The sequence below is a fragment of the Anguilla rostrata genome, chromosome 15, assembly GCF_018555375.3.
Source record: "Anguilla rostrata isolate EN2019 chromosome 15, ASM1855537v3, whole genome shotgun sequence".
Taxonomy (NCBI): domain Eukaryota; kingdom Metazoa; phylum Chordata; class Actinopteri; order Anguilliformes; family Anguillidae; genus Anguilla; species Anguilla rostrata.
Genome location: NC_057947.1, coordinates 11,369,203 through 11,392,890, shown reverse-complemented (window position 1 = coordinate 11,392,890; position 23,688 = coordinate 11,369,203). Strand labels below are relative to the sequence as shown.

Below are 23,688 nucleotides of genomic sequence, written 5' to 3'. Positions count from 1 at the left end.
TTTTTAAAAGAGCAGCGTTATAAAGAGAAGCCCAAACCCCTGAGATTAATTAGGAGTCTGTGGTGACGCTTGTATTTTACTCTTCTATGAGCTGAGAGTTCGCAGAGGTCTGAGATGAATGGGGGACTCCTTCACTGGCTGTGTGAATTCACTTCAGTACAGCGCTTGTACTCGTTTTGCTTTCTTAAACGAAGAGCGTGGAAATGAAGACATCACAGAGCTCGTGGATCGCACACGAATGCTCTCTTCTGAGGCCTGTGTTTCTGTGTTTCTCCAGAATCTGGCCGTAGGGATTCAGGCTGAGTTTCTGTATAAAGGCTCCAGAATCTGGCCGTAGGGATTCAGGCTGTTTCTGTATAAAGGCTCCAGAATCTGGCCGTAGGGATTCAGGCTGAGTTTCTGTATAAAGGCTCCAGAATCTGGCCGTAGGGATTCAGGCTGAGTTTCTGTATAAAGGCTCCAGATTCTGGTCTTAGAGATTCAGGCTGTTTCTGTGTGTAGGCTCTAGATTCTGGCCTTAGAGATTCAGGCTGTTTCTGTGTGTAGGCTCTAGATTCTGGCCTTAGAGATTCAGGCTGTGTTTCTGTATAAAGGCTCCAGAAGTTTCTGTAAGGCTCTAGATTCTGGCCTTAGAGATTCAGGCTGTGTTTCTGTATGAAATGCTCTAGATTCTGGCCGTAGGGATTCAGGCTGTTTCAGTATAAAGGCTCCAGATTCTGGCCGTAGGGATTCAGGCTGTTTCAGTATAAAGGCTCCAGATTCTGGCCTTAGGGATTCAGGCTGAGTTTCTGTATGAGATGCTCTAGATTCTGGCCGTAGGGATTCAGGCTGAGTTTCTGTATGAGATGCTCTAGATTCTGGCCTTAGAGATTCAGGCTGTTTCTGTGTGTAGGCTCTAGATTCTGGCCTTAGGGATTCAGGCTGTGTTTCTGTCTGTTGGCTCTAGATTCTGGCCTTAGAGATTGAGGAATCACTGCTTGTTTTCTTGTCTTGCTGTCAGGACGTGCCTACACACGTCACAGAGAAGGGGCACGGACCGCCATGGAGTTTCTCCAACTCCGAAACACCGACACGCTCACTTACACGCTCACTTACCGCCACGTAACAGGGCTTCTCTTGTTGGCTAAATGGAACAGAACGCGTAAAATGCGCTTAATAATTGGTGGCAAATTTAGGTCAGTGTGCTGACCTAACCTAACCGGCCCCTCCCCCCTCCCCCTCTCCCTGCCCCTGTTGTTAATACCACGGCCAGAAGACTGCCAAAATGTTTTGCATGACTGCATGACAGTTACGCAAAAAAAAAAGTACATAAAAGAGGGAAATCTGGAAGGTACATTGTTGACGTCAGAGAGACCCACATGTAAGGAATTCTTGGCTAATTACTCGAATGTGCCAGCTTATTGTGACACGCTTCAACTTGGACGGTTTTTGAAAGCTTTTTTTTTCCCTCCCAGGAAACTGGGTGAATATGCTTCCAAGTCCCCCCCCTCGGCCGAGCTCCGAGCACACTGCGTCACGCCCCCCCCCCCCCCCCACCGTTACCCGTCCGGTACCCCCAAGCAGCCGGATGGATTTGAACTGGCACGCTTCTTTGCTTTGTCCTCTTCGGTTCTTCTCTCCGCCGCTGGCATTGACGGCGCCCCCCCCCCCGCCCCCCCCGCCGTGTTTTAAAACAGCTATTCATTTAGCGGACGGCTCGACGCCGCGGCCCTACCCGCTCGGCCGGCCGGAGGAGACCCCCCCCCCCCGCGCGCGATTCCAGGTAGTCCTGAGCTGAGAGCGAACGGAGAGAGAGTTGTCTTCATTAATAATGCACCGGGGCCCATTCTCTCCCTTCAGTAACAAACACAGGCCCTCCTCGCCGTTGGCTTTCTGTGCTGTTCTCTCTTTTGCATTGAACTTTTCTTATGAAAGCATCAGTGGTTCCTTCTTCTGGTGTTCAGTCACTTATGCAAATCTGAAATTGACCTATATATTCATATATTGTATTTTATTAAAAACAGTAAATAAACTGAATTGGTGTATAGGTACGAACCATCTTTTGATATACGCCCCCTTCTTCACTCCCCTTCTCGTTTATGCAGCCGATGAGTTTTTGAGTATTTATGTGGAATGATGGTATTGAAGTGAAAAGGAGTGCTGCTTGATTTGCATACGTTTGCTTTAGCCCAATCAGAATTGAGTATTGATCTTAAGGCGGAGTTTGTGTGGAGGGACCCTCCCTTCAGGTTTTTCCTGCACTAGATTACAGCGTCTCAGCGGGCAGTTCACAGCAGGTGATGGGCTGCTGTGTTCTGTCTTTTTTAAGCCGACGGCTGCGTCATGGAGATTTTGCACCCCGCGTTGGAGCGAACCTGCAATCTTTCGCGGGCTCCCTGCCTCATTTCCCAGAGTGCACCGGTGCGCGCAGAAATGGGATGGGGGGGGTTATTTTTAACCGTGGCGCTTGGGGGGCCTCTCTGCGGGGGGGCGTACGGGGAGTACGGTGTTAAAAATGGAAACGGGGAGAGCGCTGGGATTCGCCGCTTCTGTAATGAACTCCTTTGAAGTTTTACTGCAGGCAGCTCCACAGCAGCCCGGAGGTACTGAACACAGCAGGGTACGTCTGTCTTACTGAACACGGCAGGGTACGGCACGTGCCCCCCCCCCCGCCCAGCGCCTTAGGAACCCAATGTGCCAGGAGCTGTGCCCTCCCTGGGCCCCGCCCCCTGTCAGATAGGGGTTGTGGGTGAGGGGGGCGGGGCTTCACGCTAGAACGACCTGTTCTGGCGCATCCCTTCCGCCACATTTCCCTCCTCCCGCTCGGCTGACCGCGGCGGCTATTCTTAGACGGTCCGGGGCGCGAACTACTCACTCGCGAAGAACCCCGGGGGCGGCCGTGCGCGTTAAAGACGGTTCGCAGGCCCCCAGACGCCGAGCCGCCGCCCGCTCACTCTCGCCCGGCTGGCCACGCGGCCGCTCCAGAGAGGCTTCCGGACTCTTCCGTCTCGAACCCTGCCGGTCGCCCGCTGGACCCGTGCCTTAAAACACGGGTCGATCGAGGAGCGCGCGAGACCGTTAATGGCGGTTAAACCCAGACGTTTCGTCCGCGCCCCGGTGCGAAAGTTCCTCTGATTTCCACCGGAGGGCCGGCACGTGCGGCGAGCTCACACTGGGGCGGGGCCGCGAGGTCGGGCTCGGGCCGCGGTCGCGTCCGTTTAGCGCCTGCGAGGGCGCGGCCGTCCGGTTGGCTGCTCGGACGCTGATCACCCGGAGGACGCCGGTAAGCGCTCCACGGCTCTTAATGGGCGGTTTGATTAGGGAGCAGATGGAGGGTCGGGTCTCTCTGAAATGCCTGTAAGATCAGAGGGGGAGCCGGTCACCCAGCCGAGGGCCTAAAAGCTCTTTGGAGCGATGATGAGACCGTGGAGCACCAGCAAGACTCTGGCTTATCTCAGCCAGAGAGAGCAGGATTAAGAGGAGGGGAGTCTGCGGGTCGGATGCCAATAAATGGGCTTTGGCCTGCCATCGGATGCCTCCAGTACCCGCACCGGGCACCGGTGGAACTGCCGCTCCCACTGACTAGCGCCGTTTGCCGTCCCGGGTTCCATTAGAAGCAGGCAGCTAGCCACCAGCGATTGTCGGCTAGCCACCAGCGATAGTCTGCTAGCCACCAGCGATAGCCTGCTAGCCACCAGCGATTGTCCTGAGGTGCAGCCGGTAAGACCCACCGTAGAACGTGCCACGCGGTTCTTGACCGGCGTTTCCATTTCCCAGGTGCAGCGAAATTAAACCGTGTAGCAATTACAGGGAGACAAGCAGCGGAGCCGCGATTCAGCCTGTGCTCGCCGTGCGTTACGTTGACGCAGGTGATTGACTTGGCATTCTCAGCATCGATCGGTCGAGGTATTTTACGCGTGGCTGAATTTCAATTTGGGACGCGACGACCCCGTTCGGAAAAACGGCTGTAATTTTCGGCCGGAGGAGAAAAAAGAGCCTTTGATTTCCCCGACGACGATCTGCGGTCGAACACGCGGCGCGAACGCGTTTGCGGGGGCCCGGTGATTTGGTCATTGTGGATTTGGAGTGGGGGGGGTGGGGGTACGCTTTGTGAGGAAACGGGGAGGGGGTGTGAGTACTCATTAAGGGGAATTGGGTGAGAGCACGCGGTGACTCATCCATCCTGTTTGTCACAGCTGGAGGCGTGTCTTCCCACAGCCGTGAGTCGGATCTGTGAATGACTCGTTTGGCCGCCAGCTCCTCTCAGAGCAGTTCTCCTACCTGCAGTTCTGTCCTGATTTTTAAAGGGGCGGCAGCGTAGTGTAACGGGTAAGGAGCTGGTCTTGTGACCTAAAGGTCGCAGGTTCGATTCCCAGGTAGGACACTGCTGTTGTACCCTTGAGCAAGGTGCTTAACCTGCATTGCTTCAGTATATATCCAGCTGTACAAATGGATGCAGTGTAAAAGCTGTGTAAAAGTTGTGTATGTTGCTGTGGAGAAGAGCATCTGCTAAATGCCTGTAATGTGATATAAAGGTAACAGATTTTTTAAACTGAGCTTGAACTACAAACAATGTACACAAATGACAAAAATAAAGCAGTGACCAGAAGTTACACAGTTATTTATAGTTATTTTTGTTTACATTACATATATTTGAGCATCACGTTAGTTCTCACAGGCCACACGAGTCAAGCCCAGCTCCAGGTGGACCAGCTGATGGCTCAGCCTGTGTAGTTCGCCTGTCACTGTCCAATCACATAACAGCACGATCTGTTTAAATGGCCTCTTCTCATTTGGCTGTGTCCTCCTGCTGCGTTGTCCATGCATGCTTGTGTGAATGGGCGGGGGGGGGAGTGGGCTTCCAGAACGGAGCCAATACCGCCAAACATAACTATTGCCTTTTACGATTGTTAATAAAGTTTCTAACTGTGGTCCTGTCTGCAGGAAGTTGCTTTTAGATCTTAGATCGGCACTGTCTGGTAAGTCTGGTGTCTTTCATGGTTTCACACTAACGTCAGCTCTTAATTATGTTAATTAGCTCAATAGTTTTTTGGGGTGAAATCTTTGTTGACGTCGCTCGCTAAAGCTTGCCAAAGTCTACACTTGTATCCACGGTCAGAACCTTTTCCTGTGGACTGAAACAGAGTAAAACATTACCAGAGTACGGAAGCTATTTAAAACCAGAATGATTTTTTGGAACCAGAACCTGCATTCCCACTGGCCTGGCCCTCCACGAAGGGAATTGCACCCGTCTTAGAAGCTGATCAATTTGAGCTGCTCATCATAATTACAATATTATAAATACCTAATAGCGTGACCGGGAGGCTTTTCCTGTGTTCGGCTTGTCATGTTGATTGAAAAATGCGTTCCAGAGCTGTGAAGAAATAACTTTCGGTTTGAAATTGACAAATTGCTTCAAAGTTTCAAAGAGTGCGTGGCTGCAGGCACCATTGGAAACTTGAAATGGAGAGGGGGGGGGAGGGGGGAGTGGGGTGTGTTCGACCTGACATCAAACAATGGCACCTCGAGGACTTTTTAAGAGCACGGCATCCTCTACAAGAATTTACCACTTTTCTCACAAAGAGCAGCTGTGAAACGTGCTGCTTGTTTATTTTTGCGATCGTTATTTTTGTGCTTATAATTGTTCTTCTTCTGTGGGATTTTATTTTTTTTAAACGAGGCAAAGCGAACCTTTTTCAAGCAACGTCGCCTTGCTGTAAAAGAAGGGAAAACATCTTCCTTTAAAGTACACTGAATTGAGCTGATCAAACCGTGTTGAGTCAGATAAAGGCTTGTTTCTTATTGTGACCATAATGATGAGTCATAATAATTATATTTTATATAAGTAAATAGTGGTTAATAAAAGGGTGTTTTCGCCTGACAAGGTTTTTCGTATGGTTTCTGTTCCGCTTTCTGTTTGTGCTTGTGCTCACTGTTCGTTGCTAAGTTTGCTATGAATTTGTCAGTCTTCGATCTCCCAGTTATGGGCAAGCTGGAATTTTCCTCAGAACTGTCTGACCAGTAAGAGTCTGCGTGAGTCGCTCTGGATAAGCGTGTCCGCTAAATGCCTGAACGTAACTGAACAATCGATAAACTGAATGCAAATGAAAACACACGCCTGGAAGACTTATCTCACATCAGTGTGTCAACACTGACAGGCTGATTATAATGTGAAGGTAGCACACTGGGGCTAAAAAGGTACATCTCCACCACTATCTGCTGACAAGCTAACAAGCTAATGCTACTGTCTCAAGCTCGGCTCTCGCTCTCTCTCTCTCTCTCTCTCTCTCTCTCTCCCCCTCTCCCCCTCCCTCTCTCTCTCTCTCTTTCTCTCCCGCTGGAAATAGGGGGTTTGTCGGTTTGTGTGCCCACTGTGCTGTGATTGGCAGACGGTTGCCGAAGTGCGTGGTTCAGGTGGGCTGTGATTGGCAGACGGTTGCCAAGTGTCGTGTTCAGTGGGCTGTGATTGGCAGACGTTGCCGGTGCGCGTCGTGGGCTGTGATTGGCAGACGTTTGCCGAGGTTGCGTTCAGGTTGGCTGTGATTGGCAGACGGTTGCCGAGGTGCGCGGTTCAGTGGGCTGTGATTGGCAGACGGTTGCCGAGGTGCGTGGTTCAGGTGGGCTGTGATTGGCAGACGGTTGCCGAGGTGTGCGGTTCAGGTGGGCTGTGATTGGCAGACGGTTGCCGAGGTGTGCGGTTCAGGTGGGCTGTGATTGGCAGACGGTTGCCGAGGTGCGCGGTTCAGGTGGGCTGTGATTGGCAGACGGTTGCCGGTGTGTGGTTCAGGTGGGCTGTGATTGGCAGACGGTTGCCAGGTGCGGTTCAGGTGGCTGGATTGCAGACGGTTGCCGAGGTCGTGGTTCAGGTGGCTGTGCAGCGTTGCCGAGGTCGTGCGTTCAGTGGCCTGATGCAGCGTTGCCGGTCGCGTTCATGGGCGTATGCAGCGGTGCAGTGCGCGTTCATGGGCTGTGTTGCAACGGCGAGGTCGCGGTTCAGTGGCTGTGATTGGCAGACGTTGCAAGTGTGCAGGTTCAGGTGCTGTATTGGAACGGTTGAGGTGGCTGTAGTGCTATGATGCACGTGCCAGTGCGCGTTCAGGGCTGTGATGGCAGACGGTTGCCGAGGTGCGTGGTTCAGGTGGGCTGTGATTGGCGGACGGTTGCCGAGGTGCGTGGTTCAGGTGGGCTGTGATTGGCGGACGGTTGCCGAGGTGCGCGGTTCAGGTGGGCTGTGATTGGCAGACGGTTGCCGAGGTGCGCGGTTCAGGTGGGCTGTGATTGGCAGACGGTTGCCGAGGTGCGTGGTTCAGGTGGGCTGTGATTGGCGGACGGTTGCCGAGGTGCGTGGTTCAGGTGGGCTGTGATTGGCAGACGGTTGCCGAGGTGCGCGGTTCAGGTGGGCTGTGATTGGCAGACGGTTGCCGAGGTGTGCGGTTCAGGTGGGCTGTGATTGGCAGACGGTTGCCGAGGTGCGCGGTTCAGGTGGGCCGAAAGCTGGGCCGCTGCCGCGGAAACGCGCACCTCGGCACACGCGAAGCGCCCGGGTCCGCTCTCCGGGCCGTCTCCGTCCGCTCGCACCGCCCACACGCCGCCGCCTCGCCGCTCTGCGTCTCAGCTGGGATCAGGGGATTATGGGAAATGTCAAGGCAAGGCCGCGGCTTGCGCTGCGGAAGACCGTAAATGAATCACTTTAGGGTAATTTAACTGAGGAGCTGACAAAAAAAGCATCGCCATCGCTGTAAATACACGTGAGGAGAACACAGACCGTGTGCTCTGAGCTGCGTCCGCCAACACGCATCACCGTTACAAACACACATCTTATCTCTCCTTCAGAATGAGCACGTATCCCTCCTCCTAACTGAGTACTTATCACTCCTTCAGAATGAGCACGTATCCCTCCTCCAAACTGATCAATTATCACTCCTTCAGAATGAACATGTATCCCTCCTCCAAACTGATCAATTATCACTCCTTCAGAATGAGCACGTATCCCTCCTCCAAACTGATCAATTATCACTCCTTCAGAATGAACATGTATCCCTCCTCCAAACTGAGTACGTATCACCCCTTCAGAATGAGCACGTATCCCTCCGCCAAACTGATCAATGATCACTCCTTCAGAATGAGCACGTATCCCTCCTCCAAACTGATCAATTATCACTCCTTCAGAATGAGCATGTATCCCTCCGCCAAACTGAGTACTTATCACTCCTTCAGAATGAACATGTATCCCTCCTCCAAACTGAGTACTTATCACTCCTTCAGAATGAGCACGTATCCCTCCTCCAAACTGAGTACTTATCACCCCTTCAAAATGAACGTGTATCCCTCCTCCAATCTGATCAATGATCACTCCTTCAGAATGAGCACGTATCCCTCCTCCAACCTGATGACGTATCACCCCTTCAGAATGAGCACGTATCCCTCCTCCAACCTGATGACTTATCACCCCTTCAGAATGAACATGTATCCCTCCTCCAAACTGATCAATTATCACTCCTTCAGAATGAACATGTATCCCTCCTCCAAACTGAGTACGTATCACCCCTTCAGAATTAGCATATATCCCTCCTCCAACCTGATGACTTATCACCCCTTCAGAATGAGCACGTATCCCTCCTCCAAACTGATTCACTATCACCCCTTCAAAATGAACGTGTATCCCTCCTCCGAGCCATAGCCTATCGCATTAGCAGGTCCAGCTGGTATCACCCAAACGCACTGAGGTGGTGTCAGAGTTCCTGTTCCATCACACCCCACTCCTCCCCTCTGAGCCTAATGGAGCTGCTCTTTAAGGAGATGTATCGGCAGCGGACTGTCAGCCCAGACTCCTCCCGCAGGAGCCTTTCCCTCCTGTGTTTTTTCGTGACGGAAAGTCGTTCCCTTGCCGTCCACCTCTGATGTGTTGCTGTCAGACTGCCCTGTGTTTCAGTTCACGGTGCCTGCTGTAGTGTTAGCGGTAGCAGTGCTAAAGTTTTTCTGTCAGACCTCAGTGCGCTGTCATTGAGAGTGCTGGCTGTAGTGTTAGCGCTATTGGGGCTAAAGTCTTTCTGTCAGACCTCAGTGTGCTGTCATTGAGAGTGCTGGCTGTAGTGTTAGCGCTATGGGGCTAAGTCTTTCTGTCAGACCTCAGTGGCTGTCATTAGAGTGCTGGCTGTAGTGTTAGCGCTATTGGTGCTAAAGTTTTTCTGTCAGACCTCAGTGCGCTGTCATTCAGAGTGCTGGCTGTAGTGTTAGCGGTAGCAGTGCTAAAGTCTTTCTGTCAGACCTCAGTGCGCTGTCATTGAGAGTGCTGGCTGTAGTGTTAGCGGTAGCAGTGCTAAAGTTTTTCTGTCAGACCTCAGTGCGCTGTCATTGAGAGTGCTGGCTGTAGTGTTAGCGGTAGCAGTGCTAAAGTTTTTCTGTCAGACCTCAGTGCGCTGTCATTGAGAGTGCTGGCTGTAGTGTTAGCGGTAGCAGTGCTAACGTTTTTCTGTCAGACCTCAGTGCGCTGTCATTGAGAGTGCTGGCTGTAGTGTTAGCGGTAGCAGTGCTAAAGCACTTGCGTGTCATTATGAGGCTAACTTTCCATGTATGTTATGTGTCACGTGACCCCCAGGGCGCTCGCGGTTGGCTGAAACAGTTACGGCGCCGCCTGCTTGTGATGAATGTACTGTGAGACTTTGTGAGGGCGGTCTCGTGCTGGTGTGGCACTGAGATGGGGGGGGGCGCACTTTCGGCACAAGACTGCTTTGGGGGGTCCGAGACAGAACCAGGCGAAATGTCTCTGCAGTACCCTCCGTTACTGCCATCTACTGCCCTCTATGTGTGGCTGGCCTCGGCAGAGGAGCAGTGCATGCTGGGAGGTGCCGCCTTGCCCCCTCTTGCCCCTCTCTCTCAGTGCAGTGGTGTTTCATTGGTCAGCCAGCCTTTGTTGTTGTGCTGTATGCAAAGCATGCAGTTTGGCATATTCATAGGTGATTAATTATTAATGATCTTATCCTATACCAAAAAACAGTAACAGATGTTCAGGTAAGTAAAACAGATAACTAGCAGTTATGTAATCCGTTGGTACCACAATAGTCCCTTCTGTCTCTCTCTCTCTCTCTCTCTCTCTGCCCTCTGTAGGGGCCGTCCATTCTGACACACTCAGCACATTCCTCTACACCGCAGAACATTAGAGACACACACACACACAGACACACCCTCACGTGCACACACACACAGACATACACATGCACACTCTCTCTCACTCACACACTCACTCACTCACTCACTCACTCCCTCACACACACACACTCACTCACACGCACGCTTGCACACACACACATACACACACACGCACACACACACATACACACACGCACACACACACACTCACGCACACACACACGCACACGCACACGCACACACACAGCGGTGCATTAGAGCCGTGGGCCGGAGGCTCCTTCCAGTCACAGCATGCGCAGGTTGCGCACCTGACCTGTCGCGCGGTGAACCGCCGCCGCCGCGTCTCTCGTCCCGCCGCTCGCTGGGGCTCACCCGCCGCCCGCGCGTCCGAAGCTCCGCCCCCGAGCGCGCCTCTCGCGGGCGGGCGACCCGTCCTAGCGTCCTCCGCCGGCCGCCCTCTCTCAGGTACCGGCGCCTGGGCTTAGCCGCGGCGGTAATTGGCGGGATGGCGGTAACGGCGCGGGAGGACAGCGGAGTCTGACTGAGCCGCCGCGTCTGAGCGCGTCCGTCACACAGCGGCGACGCCCGCCCAAGAGGGCCGTCTCTCAGAGAGAGAGGGGAAAGGGCCATAACGTTCTGCCACGCTGGGAATGGCTCTCTCCTGAAACCTCTATCAGCATACCATTTCCCTCTCTCTCTCCTTCTCTCCCTCTCCCCCTCCCTCTCTTTCATTCTCCCTCTCCCTCTATCCCTCTCAGATTCTAATTCTAATTCAACTTGCTTTATTGGCATGAAATACAGACGTAATTATTGCCAAAGCATACATGTGAATGATGTCAAATAATGATAATATTCAAATAGTAGTAATAATAATGATAAATGTGAAAATATATAAAAATAACAACGCAGACCACCGGGAATAATAACCCTCCCCCCTCCCTCTCCCTCTCCCTCTCTCTCTCTCTCTCTCTCTCTCTCCCTCTCTCTCTCTCTCTCTCATACACACCCTCAAGCAGTGACTCTCCGCCTGTGTCCTGATGTTCACCGACTCCCCGCCCGGGCCTTTTTTCCGCAGTAAGAGCGCAGATTTGATGGGTGACATAGCGAACGCGGCCTCGTCGGCGATGTTGGGAAATTGCAGACACATCACTGTGCTGAAACGGCCGCCCGGTCCTGGAGAAAGAAGGCCCCTGTCGTGATGGTTTTTTTGGGGGCCGCCCCCGCTCTGTTTGGTGCCCCCGCCAGCGTGCCCTTGCCTCCTTGTCCCAAGCCTCCTCTTATTCACCCTTCTGTGGTGAGCCCCTGCTGCTTCCCGTATCCCTTCTGTGCCTCCAGACGACATGGGTTATCAGAGTGACTTGCGCTGGCCTGGGGGTGAAGGAGCATGTGGCTCTACACTGGGGGGTCTCGCCTCAGCTCAGTATCTCTTAAGTGCCTGTCGAGTGGTTTGCTAATGTGGTGTGAACACAAGCGAGAGGCCTTAGTACAGTGGTGCTGAAATGGCTTCAGAAGAATGGAGCCTGGCCCTTCACCCCGCCCCCGGCCGCTGATTGGTCGCGTGCCCCTTGGCGAGCGCTGAGAGTGGGTGCTTTAGTCCCGGAGCGCTCGGGAGCTGAGTGGCGTCGCCGCGCTCTCCAGTTTGTTCCTGGAGCTGTTTCCAGGCTGTTTGTTTGCGTGCGAGGGGCAGAGGGTGAACAGTCTCTAAATTGGACAAAATGTGAGACTGCAGGTGCTCAGGTGTCTGCGATACGGTCTGACTGTGTGTGTGTGTGTGTGTGTGTGTTGTACACACTGAGCCGGTGTAAGATGCAGTTGAACCCTCTGTATTAGCAGGTGTTGGAGGGAGGTGTTGTAAGGGGTGGGGCTGGAGTTTGGGAGGTGTTAGGGTTAGGTGTGGCTTTAGGGTTGGGGGATGGTGGCGGGGGGAGGGGTCTCTTGTGTGCCGGGTGTGCGCTCAGTTGGAGTCGCCAGGCGCGGGGGCTGCTAGCAGGTGGCCCCCCCCTTGCTTCCTGCCAAACGGCAGACCGGGCACCAGTGCCAGGCTCAGTGTGGCACGTGGCACGTCCGTGGCGAGGGCGGCCATCCAGAGAGCACGTCTGTTTGAGCCTCGAGTTTTCGGCGCCGCGCTCGCTAACGCTCCACCCAAACCTCCACGTCGCCGCACCTGCCGAGCCCAAAACTGAACGTTACGCTCTGTCCGCCGGTCCTCGAGGGTTTGTTCTCATTGCGGAACGCGGTGATCCCTTTTTAAAATCCCGCCGCGCGCGAGTGGACGCTCGATACCGCCGGGCAGCGTCTGGCGGTTCGGGTTTGGCTGGACCGCGGTCCCGCCCAGCGCTAATGTGTTTCTCTGACTGTGAGCGGAAATGGCGCTCTGTCCTTGTGTCCCGATGCCTCGGCGAGGGGCCGGGGAGGCGTGGGGCGTTCTGGCTCGGCTCGTGCGAAAAGACGACCTCCTCCCAGAGCCCACCAAGGTGACCTCGAACCCACCCGCGCTGCCGCTAAGCAGCCTCCGTCCGCTATTTTTAGCCCACTGTCTCATGTAAGCTGTTTCCCAAATACTGACCTTAATTTGTGCTTTTATATCTCCCCCCTTGCTGTCTGAGGTCACGCTAACGCCAGCTTGTTTTTAAACGGTCCTCCGAGCCACGGTGTCCCATCGACGCCGCGCGCGTTCGCTTACGGGAGATTGGCTTAGCGCGCGTTTATTAACGCAGGCTGTGAGGAGCCGGAGCGGTTTGGGGCGGCAGGTGCGATCGGCCGTCCTGCTTCAGAGTGGAACGCACGGCGGGTCGCCCGCTATCGCAAATCTCTTCGCGAATCTCGCAGAGTCCGCTCGCGGCCGACCGGTGCCCCTCCCCTCGGGGCGGGAGCCCGCCAAACTCCCACAATCCCGTGCGGCTCGAGCGTGGGTCCTGCCAACCTGCGGCCTGAACGTCGACCTTCAATCAGATTGCAGTTTTCTAAATGCTACGGTTACTTTTCATCTCCTCCAAGCTCGGTTTGGTGAAATCATTTGGCGGATCAATCACTTCGCTTACGTTCGTCGCTCAAAGTAAAGATTGAGAGATGCTGATTGAATCCAGGCAGCTTCTCAGGTCCATTTCTCAAGGAAGTCGGGGGGTGGGGGGGTGGGGGGAGTGGGAGGGAGTAGCAGAGAGATATGGGTATGTAGATTGTGGAAGCGGAGGGGGAGGGGGACAGTGGAGGTGCGGTATCTCGGTGGACCAGGAGCTGATAAGACCGCGCGCTTCAAAGCGAACTCGTTCTTCAGGGCTTTGCTTCGCCTCCATTGAGCGGTTCGGCTGCGGCTATTTTTAGCCTTCTGAGAACAGAAGCCTGCGTTTCACTGAGAAGCGGTCTCTGATAGAGCACATTTCACACGGATACTTTAACTTACATTCGGTGTGAGCTCCATACATAAAGTCTGGCGGAGTTAATTCAGCTCTTGTCTTTGATCCTTGACGCTTCACCTCCCAAATTTGAACCAACCGTCTTTCTGGGCAAAACATTGGTGAGGGAGCTTGACAGCCCAACAGCTGTGACGAGTCTGTGCAGCATTTACCAAGGAACCACCAGAGAACGTTCCGGTCTTCAGGCACAGCCTGCAGTTGGAGGTCCGGCCTACACAAACTTGTGATTCCTCAGGCATACCAACTGTCCATTGGTTTATTAGCGATGCTCATCCTGAATCTGGTGAGGCTGCACGTCTGGGGAGACGCTTGTGGAGCTCATTTAAGGTGTGAGGCTTTATGAAGGCCCAGGGTCTGGAATGGTCGTGATTGCGTTCAGTGCTTCTGTTCGTGCACCGCTGTGGATTCTTGGCCCATCAGAATTCAAGGGAACAGTCGCTGTGTGAGTCTGGGACTCCCTAAAAGGTGGGAACAACCTAAACTGCTGCTGTAAGGGGGAAAAAAAACAACAAACTGAACGATAGCGGATAAGTTTCCGGCAAGTTCCAAAAGAGCTCCAAGCGGAACATGCAACCCTGTGGCACCGCTGTCAGGAAAGACAGACAGTAATGTTTTAGCACCACACGTCCCCTTATTCTGCCTTCTCTTCTCTATCCTTCCCTCATCTGTTCATCTGTCGAGTCTTCGTTCACATTTATAGGACTGCAAGCAGTCATGTTAAACCTGTCCTATACATGGGGCACTCTGCTGGTCATGTTAAACCTGTCCTACATGTGGGGAATAGGCCAGGTATGTTCCAGTGTGGACTGTGATGACCCAAATGCTAACCTGTAGCTATCTGAGTTACTATCAAGCCAGTTTCTACCACCTGAGCTTTCAAAGTGTCTACAAGTGACTGACCATTGACGTTATTAATTTGTGAATGAAATATCGATTGAGCGTAATGGTGTAGTTTGTTTACTTCATTATCTTTAGCCTCCAATCCCCAGAATGCACTTGCAGGCTGGTCAAAACCATTCCTGTCTGTCATTACAAGTATAGTCCACTTCTGAAATGGGTATAAATGTAAATTCCAAGCCGCTTAAACTACAAAGAGAAGAATTAGGCTTAGATATGTATCTGTGACTTAACTAAGTGCATGGACTAGATTTTTACTTCCATTGTTTAAGGATCATTTCTAAAGGCTGTGAAATCCCCTGGGAGAAGGGCAGAAGGAGCAGTGCATTCTGTGATTTGTGGTAGGTTAAGATATTCTGGAGTACTATAGGAAAGCCCACAAAAATATTTTAAAGTATTTTAGCAGTCCTTTTATATTACAGAAAAGAATGATTTTAGTAAATTTATGGGACACTTAAACTGTAGACTTGTGGTGAAGTTGTCACCTTTTGACAACCCGAACAGCGGGGGGTTTGCTTGGAAATGTACTTTCACCTCAGTATAACTCACTGAGTTTCCTTTACTCAGAAAAGCTGCTCGCGCATTTTATTGTGATTAAGTAGCAGAGTACCGTACAGCCTGCTGTCTAAGTGAATGGCTGTACTCTCTCATTCACTCTCTTAACTCTCACCCAATCTATATATATTTATGTATATATATGATTGTGTAGTGCAGTGGTATTGCTGTAGCACAGTGGGCTGCTAATGTACTGCAGAGCTCAGACAGGGCATAGCATTGATGAGCTGCTAGCGTGCAGCTAACGTGCTGCAGAGCTCAGACAGAGCAGAGCATCAGTGAGCAGCTAGCGTGCTGCTAACGTGCTGCTGAGCTGCTAGCGTGCTGTTAACGTGCTGCTGAGCTGCTAACGTGCTGCAGTGCATCGGTGAGCTGCTAGCATGCTGCTGAGCTCACAGGCAGAACAGAGTGTCGATCAGTTGATAACGTGCTGCTAGTGTGCTGCAGAGCTCACAGACAGAGCAGAGCGTCGGTGAGTTGCTCGCGTGCTGCTAACGTGCTGCAGAGCTCACAGACAGGGCAGAGCGTCGGTGAGTTGCTAGCGTGCTGCTAACGTGCTGCAGAGCTCACAGACAGAGCAGAGCGTCGGTGAGTTGCTCGCGTGCTGCTAACGGGCTGCAGAGCTCAGACAGGGCAGAGCGTCGGTGAGCTGCTAGCGTGCTGCTAACGGGCTGCAGAGCTCAGACAGGGCAGAGCGTCGGTGAGCTGCTAGCGTGCTGCTAACGTGCTGCAGAGCTCACAGACAGGGCAGAGCGTCGGTGAGCTGCTAGCGTGCTGCTAACGTGCTGCAGAGCTCACAGACAGGGCAGAGCGTCGGTGAGTTGCTAGCGTGCTGCTAACGTGCTGCAGAGCTCAGACAGGGCAGCGTGTCGGTGAGTTGCTCGCGTGCTGCTAACGTGCTGCAGAGCTCACAGACAGGGCAGAGCGTCGGTGAGCTGCTAGCCTGCTGCTGTGAGATGTGTCGGTGTTTGTGCTGCAGTTAGTCGGGCAGCAGGCCGCTCGCACTGAGCTGATCCGCTCTTCCTATAAATCACACCCAGGGGCCTCCTGGGTGCGTTGCCGAGGGAAACTGAGACATATGCGCTGGAAGTGGCAGTTTGGCGGTGCTCCTTCACTCTCCGCGCCCGCTCCCGTCCCTCCGCCTGCCGGAGCGGGGGGGCGTGCGGCTGGCACCCAGCCGTCTTTCTATCCTCCGTTTATTCCTTCCTGCGTTTTTTCATACGCTCATGAATGATTTGAGGGGCCCGGTCTGATGTAGACCTCTGCTCCTGGAACCTGAGAGAGATTCTGTCTTTTCTCTCCTCATGTTTTCTTTCCTCTCTCTCCTCTGCTCTTCTCTCCTCCTCCTCCTCTCTCTCTCCTCTCTCTCGCTCCCTCCCTCTCTCTCTCCTTCTCTTCTCTCTCTCTCCCTCTCTCTTGCTCCTCTCCCATCTCTCTCTCTCTCTCTCTCCCTCTCGTTCCTCTCCCGTCTCTCCTCTCTCTCTCCCTCTCTCTTACTCCTCTCCCGTCTCTCTCTCTCTCTCTCCCTCCCTCTCTCTTACTCCTCTCCCGTCTCTCTCTCGTTCCTCTCCTGTCTCTCTCTCTCTCTCTCTCTCTCCTCCTCTCTCCTCTCCCGTCTCTCTCTCTCTCTCTCTCTCTCTCCTCTCTCTCTCTCTCTCCTCTCTCTCCTCTCCCTCTCTCTCTCTCTCCCGTCTCTCTCTCTCTCCCTCTCTCTCTCTCCTCTCCTCTCCGGTGTTTGTCCTTATTAGTTTTCCCTGCCGGTGCGGGGCTGCTTGGCGATGCGCGGAGCGTCCTCTGGCTCTCCGGGCTAATTAAAATGCCATTACGGTGCAGCCGTCAGGGCCGTCTGCTCCGGGGAGGATTCCAAAAATAGATCGCCGAACGCGTCCCGGCTGCTCGAGCGTTTCTGAAGACGCGCCGGATCCCTTTTCTTTCGCTCTGTCTCTTTCTCTTTCTGTTTCTCTTTCTCGGGTTCTTTCCTCCTGTCTCTCTTTTCTTGTTTGGTTTTGGGCGGAGGGGGTTAGCGTGCGGGGGTTCGTGTGAATCTTTGATCCCGCGCGCTCGTGCGTTAGTCACGCCGGCTGTCTGGGTCCCTGCGCCGGCCCGCTCTGAAAATAGCTCCTCCAGACCCTGAGGAGACAGCCCCGTGTTTTCTGCACACATGCACACACGCATGCACACGTTCGTACGTAAATGGTAAATGGTAAATGGACTGCATTTATATAGCGCTTTTATCCAAAGCGCTTTACAATTGATGCCTCTCATTCGCCAGAGCAGTTAGGGGTTAGGGGTTAGGTGTCTTGCTCAAGGACACTTCGACATGCCCAGGTTTGAACCGGCAACCCTCCGACTGCCAGACAATCGGTCTTACCTCTTGAGCTATGTTACATTACATTACATTACATTATAGGCATTTAGCTGACGCTCTTATCCAGAGCGACTTACAACAGTGTAACCAAACTCAGGATCAAGTCCACTTAAGTCCATTGAACAAAATGCAGATAAAAAGCCTTTACTATGATAGCATACATTAAGGAGAAACAAGATAGTCTGAACCAAAAATTTTTTTTTTTTTTTTTTTTTTTTTTAATAGTTATGGGAGGGGGTTTAGGGAAGAGGAGAGAGGTACACAGAGAAGAGGTGCATCTTGAGTGCGTCTTATGTCCGCTCCACTGTCTCTTTAAAAAGCCAGTGCACCCCCCCCCCCCCGTACCCCAGGCCAGGCTCGGCCCAGAGAACCGGTTCCATTTTCGAGCGCCATCCCGCGTGTCAGCGTGCGCTAGCTGTTTCCCGCCCTCCATCTTTAAATAATGGCCGTCGTGCTCTGCGGACTCCCGGCAGGCTGTCTGTGGTGAGTCGGGTCGGCCAACAGAACAGGGGCCGGCTATCGTCTACCAGGGCTTTGACCTTTAACCTTTGACCCCTGCGTCAGGTCTGGAGTGGGGTGGAGAGGTCGTCCGGGTTCCCTCGGCTCCCGGGCGTCGGCGAGGTCCCGGCCGACAGCCCGCTGATTTAGGAGCGAATACGTTCTCTCTGGCCCCTTACGGAAATGAAAGCTGACACATAACACACATACAGCAGTGAAATGTCTCTCTGTGTGAAAACAATTACATGCAGGTTCTACCTGGAGCTGTTCGTTTAACGAGCGCAGTGTTAGCGCCGAAAAGCTCACTTTGTGGGGCTTTTATATTGAAGCTATTAATATTGATTGGCCCGGACGGTTTTTGTGTGCGATGAAGGACACTTTAGATATTTAGACAGGTTTCTGACAGCCTACCGGCTTTGCTGTGGCTGGTATAGGTGCATTCTGGGATTTGTAGTCTAAAGTCTTCAAGTAACTCAGAAGCAGCTTGAACAGTGATGTTATGTTTCCAGAGACTGCGCATATGACCGCATTAATTTTACAGCCTTTATGCGCAATTATGAACATAAATATCAGTTTTTATATTGCGCTGCTTTTTCTTTCTTTGAGCGCTGCGGTTGCCGGTTGCCATGGGAAATAGTAGCAAAATAATATTAAACAGTATTGTGGTATTGCATTTTTGAAGAATAATCAGTTAATGCACATACGTGCAGCCTCGAGAGGCATACTGGCTTTGTAAAAGCTGCTGCGAAGTTATTTAAAAAGTATTTTCTAGCTTTAGACCACAAACCCCCGAATGGCCACCGCAAGGCCTACAGGTAGTCAGGTAATAGATCGTGGTCGACTGATATCTTCTCTAGTTACGGTATATAAATATCTTTCGCCGTACACAAAAACTGTCCGAGCCAGTGCGCTAAAGCGGAAATAATATTTTTAAAAATCTCCAGGAAGTGAACCGTACCGTTTGCCTGACCGGTGTTGCCTGTCTGTGAAAAGCGTACGATGCGGCTGTTTTTCGGGTCGCCCCGTAGCGTGCCAAACGGGTCCTGGAACTTCGCAGCCAGGAGAACCGGCGGCTTTGCGGTGACGGACACTCGGCTTCTGTTCTTCCGGCGGTTTTATGATTAAAATTAAAATGGAAGACCTCGCTGCCAGGGCACAGCGCTCACAGTGAACCGTTTGGGCGATCTCACCGAAATCTGCCAGACGATTCACAAAAACGCATCGGGCTGCCGAAAACACGGGCGTCATTTTAGGGGCGAGCCGCCGGGAGGCGCGGAGTCGTACTTTGTTTTGGAGAGAGAGCGGTCGCTACGAACATCGTGACAACGGGATTTGATTTAGCACTTAAACGTTCAGAGAGCCTGGTCCTGCCCACCATTTTTTATTTTTTATTTTTTTGGCGGTTGCAGGTGCTATAGTATTGGTTTCAGAAACCTTTTGTTTTTTTTTGCAATGCGTATCTGTTCCCTTCACCTTTCTCTTGGGAGACTGTGGCCAGCATCCTTTTTTATTTTCTTCTTCTTTCAGATCTTCCAGCCAGGCGAAGCGACATTGAGCACAAAATAATGAAACGGGAAACAGGTTCGCCTGGATAAATAAGTAAATGGAAAGTCTGGATACGCGCTTCATCGTGATTTCGGAAAGGGCCTGTTGCAGCTGTTCACTAAGCATCACTTCCTCAGACACGCAAGCTCCGTATTTACTGTTCGCTCACTTCAGATTCACTTGTTTTTGGGATTTTCTGTAGGTCAGGTTGGATAGGTGTTTGGGTTCTTTTGTAGAGGCAGGTTGGGTAGGTGTTTGGCTTTTATGTAGAGGCAGGTTGGATAGGTGTTTGGGTTCTTTTGTAGAGGCAGGTTGGGTAGGTGTTTGGCTTTTATGTAGAGGCAGGTTGGATAGGTGTTTGGGTTCTTTTGTAGGGGCAGGTTGGATAGGTGTTTGGGTTCTTTTGTTGGGTCAGGTTGGGTAGGTGTTTTGGTTCTTTTGTTGGGTCAGGTTGGGTAGGTGTTTGGGTTCTTTTGTTGGGTCAGGTTGGCTAGGTGTTTGGGTTCTTTTGTTGGGTCAGGTTGGGTAGGTGTTTTGGTTCTTTTGTAGGGTCAGGTTGGATAGGTGATTGAGTTCTTTTGTAGGGGCAGGTTGGATAGGTGTTTGGGTTCTTTTGTATGGTCAGGTTGGTTAGGTGTTTGGCTTTTATGTAGAGGCAGGTTGGATAGGTGTTTGGGTTCTTTTGTAGAGGCAGGTTGGGTAGGTGTTTAGGTTCTTGTGTAGGGGCAGGTTGGGTAGGTGTTTGGGTTCTTTTGTAGGGTCAGGTTGGGTAGGTGATTGAGTTCTTTTGTAGGGGCAGGTTGGATAGGTGTTTGGGTTGTTGTGTAGGGGCAGGTGTTTTATGGATTGTCACCTCAGTGCTGGGTCAGGTTGGCTCACAGCTTGTTCTCCTCATTTCTCCTTGCTGTTCTATTTATAGGGAGAAGTGTGTGAAGAAGAACAAGCTGAAGACACGCTTGGCAATAATAATGTCTCTGCTAAAGCAGGCTATAAATACTGTCTGTGCCTTTGTCAGTGGCACAGAATCGCTGAGCTATTTTTCTGATCGCTTCAGCTTTACATTCTGCAGACTGGTAGGGAGGGCATCTCTTTTCAATTTGAGTGCTCGTGTTTGTGCGTGTGCATGTGCATGTGTGTGTGTGTGTGCGTGTGTGTGCGCGTTTGTGTGTGTGTGTGCGTGTGTGTGCGTGTGTGCGCGCGTTTGTGTGCATATACGTGTGTGCATGCGTGCATGTTTGTGCTTGTGTGTGTGTGTGTGTGTGTGAGTGCATGTAGGTGTGTATGTGTGTGTGTGCATGCATGTGTGTGTGTGTGTACATGTGTATGTGTGTGTGGGCGCGCGTTTGTGTGCATATACGTGTGTGCATGCGTGCATGTTTGTGCTTGTGTGTATGTGTGAGTGCATGTGTGCATATAGGTGTGTTTGTGTGTGTGTGTGTTGATGTGAGTGATGCCCCCCCTCCTGCTCTCACTGTGGGGTATTTTTATCTTCTCTCTGGGCTCAGCTGCTACAAAAGGCCCTTTGCCAGGCACCTCATCTTTACTGCTGCTGTAAGGACAGAGAGGGAACATTAGCTTTAGTATTGTGTGTGCACTGTTCTACCTCATGCTCTGATGTTTCTCTCTCTCCTCTCGCTCTTCCTCTCTCATCCCAATTTCAATTTCACGCCAGTCTAATGCATAGCGCTCTGAGCCGTGCGGCTCAAATCAGCCTTTTCACTTCCTGCTTTACTGGACAGCGTTCCGCCATGTCCATGTTCTGCGTTCGGCAGTGATGCTGCACCTCGATGCTGCTGCTGTGTGGTAGTGATGCTGCTCCTGTGTGGTACAGTGATGCTGCTCCTGTGTGGTAGTGATGCTGCTCCTGTGTGGTACAGTGATGCTGCTCCTGTGTGGTAGTGATGCTGCTCCTGTGTGGTACAGTGATGCTGCTCCTGTGTGGTACAGTGATGCTGCTCCTGTGTGGTACAGTGATGCTGCTCCTGTGTGGTACAGTGATGCTGCTCCTGTGTGGTACAGTGATGCTGCTCCTGTGTGGTAGTGATGCTGCTCCTGTGTGGTACAGTGATGCTGCTCCTGTGTGGTACAGTGATGTGTGGTACAATGATGCTGCTCCTGTGTGGTACAGTGATGCTGCTCCTTGGTACAGTGATGCTGCTCCTGTATTGTAGTGATGCTGCTCCTGTGTGGTACAGCGATGCTGCTCCTGTGTGGTACAGTGATGTGTGGTACAATGATGCTGCTCCTGTGTGGTACGTGATGCTGCTCCTGTGTGGTACAGTGATGCTGCTCCTGTGTGGTACAGTGATGCTGCTCCTGTGTGGTAGTGATGCTGCTCCTGTGTGGTACAGTGATGTGTGGTACAATGATGCTGCTCCTGTGTGGTACAGTGATGCTGCTCCTGTGTGGTACAGTGATGCTGCTCCTGTGTTGTACAGTGATGCTGCTCCTGTGTGGTACAGCGATGCTGCTCCTATGTGGTACAGTGATGCTGCTCCTGGATGCTGCTCCTGTGTGGTACAGCGATGCTGCTCCTGTGTGGTACAGTGATGCTGCTCCTGTGTGGTACAGTGATGCTGCTCCTGTGTGGTAGTGATGCTGCTCCTGTGTGGTACAGTGATGCTGCTCCTGTGTGGTACAGTGATGTGTGGTACAATGATGCTGCTCCTGTGGTACAGTGATGCTGCTCCTGTGTGGTACAGTGATGCTGCTCCTGTATTGTACAGTGATGCTGCTCCTGTGTGGTACAGCGATGCTGCTCCTATGTGGTACAGTGATGCTGCTCCTATGTGGTACAGTGATGCTGCTCCTGGATGCTGCTCCTGTGTGGTACAGTGATGCTGCTCCTGTGTGGTACAGTGATGCTGCTCCTGTGTGGTACAGTGATGCTGCTCCTGTTTGGTACAGCGATGCTGCTCCTGTGTGGTACAGTGATGCTGCTCCTGTGTGGTACAGCGATGCTGCTCCTGTATTGTACAGTGATGCTGCTCCTGTGTGGTACAGCGATGCTGCTCCTATGTGGTACAGTGATGCTGCTCCTATGTGGTACAGTGATGCTGCTCCTGGATGCTGCTCCTGTGTGGTACAGCGATGCTGCTCCTGTGTGGTACAGCGAGGCTACTCCTGTGTGGTACAGTGTTGCTGCTGCTTGGTACAGTGATGTGTGGTACAGTGATGCTGCTCCTGTGTGCTTGGTACAGTGATGTGTGGTACAGTGATGCTGCTCCTGTGTGCTTGGTACAGTGATGTGTGGTACAGCGAGGCTGTGCACCATATCTGAACCCATGTGCTCTGTGTCTCCCGCAGATGGACTCCCCAGTACAGACCAGCCCTTGGAGCTTCTGAAGCCATCTGGACTCAACCACATTCCGTCTGGTAGGAGCCCAGTTTCCTCCTCCTCTCTCTCTCCCTCACTCCCTCTCTCTCTCTCCCTCTCTGTTTCTCCCTTCCCCTCTCTCGCAAACACTTGCTCTGGTCTGGTCTCTCAAACTCTTATCTTTCTCCCCCCCCTTCATCTGTCCGTCAGTGTGTCTCTCTTGTCTCTGTCCGTGTTTGTGCCTGTCTGTCAGTCTGTCTGTCTGTCTGTGGTCTGTCTCCGTCTCCGGGCTGCGCTGGTGCTGTGGGAAGCCGCAGCCACAGTGATGGATCAGCGGCGATGCAGCGGTCTGCTTTGGGAGTCTGTAGGGGGATAATGATTGTGTACAGTGTGGAAGCACTTAATCAGGTCACAATTAACCGCCATTATCGCTCTGTGTGACAGTGCGCAGCCGCTCGGACGGGCTGCCTAGAGTACGCCTGCGTCTGGAACCTGCTAGCTGCCCAGCCTTCCGTGTGTTCAGGTGTACTGTCACAGCTGGTGTGTGTGCGTGCGTGTGTGCATGTGTGTGCGTGTGTGTGTGCGTGCGTGTGTGTGTGCGTGTGTGTGTTTGTAAGTGTGTTTAGAGAGCCTGTTTAGAAGCTCAAGCTGAGCCTTTCTCTTGGAGTTGTACCGGCACATTTTGTTCCTGCTCGGAGGGAAAGGAGCGCTGTTCGCGCACGGGACCCCAAACGGTCCGACCGCTCGGCGACCTTGCGGCCGAATCCGCCAGGGTGACCGCCCCCCCCACCCCCCCCACCCTGGTCCCGCCGCTCGCCCGGGACGCGCAAGGACAGGCAGGCGCGCCTCGCCTCGCGTAAAATTAGAAACGGGCCGCTTAACTAGCAGACCTTCATGCCTCGTTCGCTGAAAGGAACCGGATCGCAGCCGGCAGCACCTGGCGTGTCTGGGACCGTGTCCGCCCGTCC

The 23,688-nt window shown here is 52.6% G+C and overlaps 1 long non-coding RNA gene across 1 annotated transcript in view; it reads left to right on the top strand.

Annotated features, from left to right (window-relative positions):
• Nucleotides 1–23,296, top strand: part of LOC135240393 (uncharacterized) — a 74,764-nt gene extending 51,468 nt beyond the window's left edge. Inside the window, exon 3 of the long non-coding RNA XR_010325671.1 lies at nt 22,711–23,296. This is a non-coding gene — a long non-coding RNA (uncharacterized LOC135240393). The remainder of the gene's footprint in view (nt 1–22,710) is intronic.
• Nucleotides 23,297–23,688: the final 392 nt, after the last annotated feature.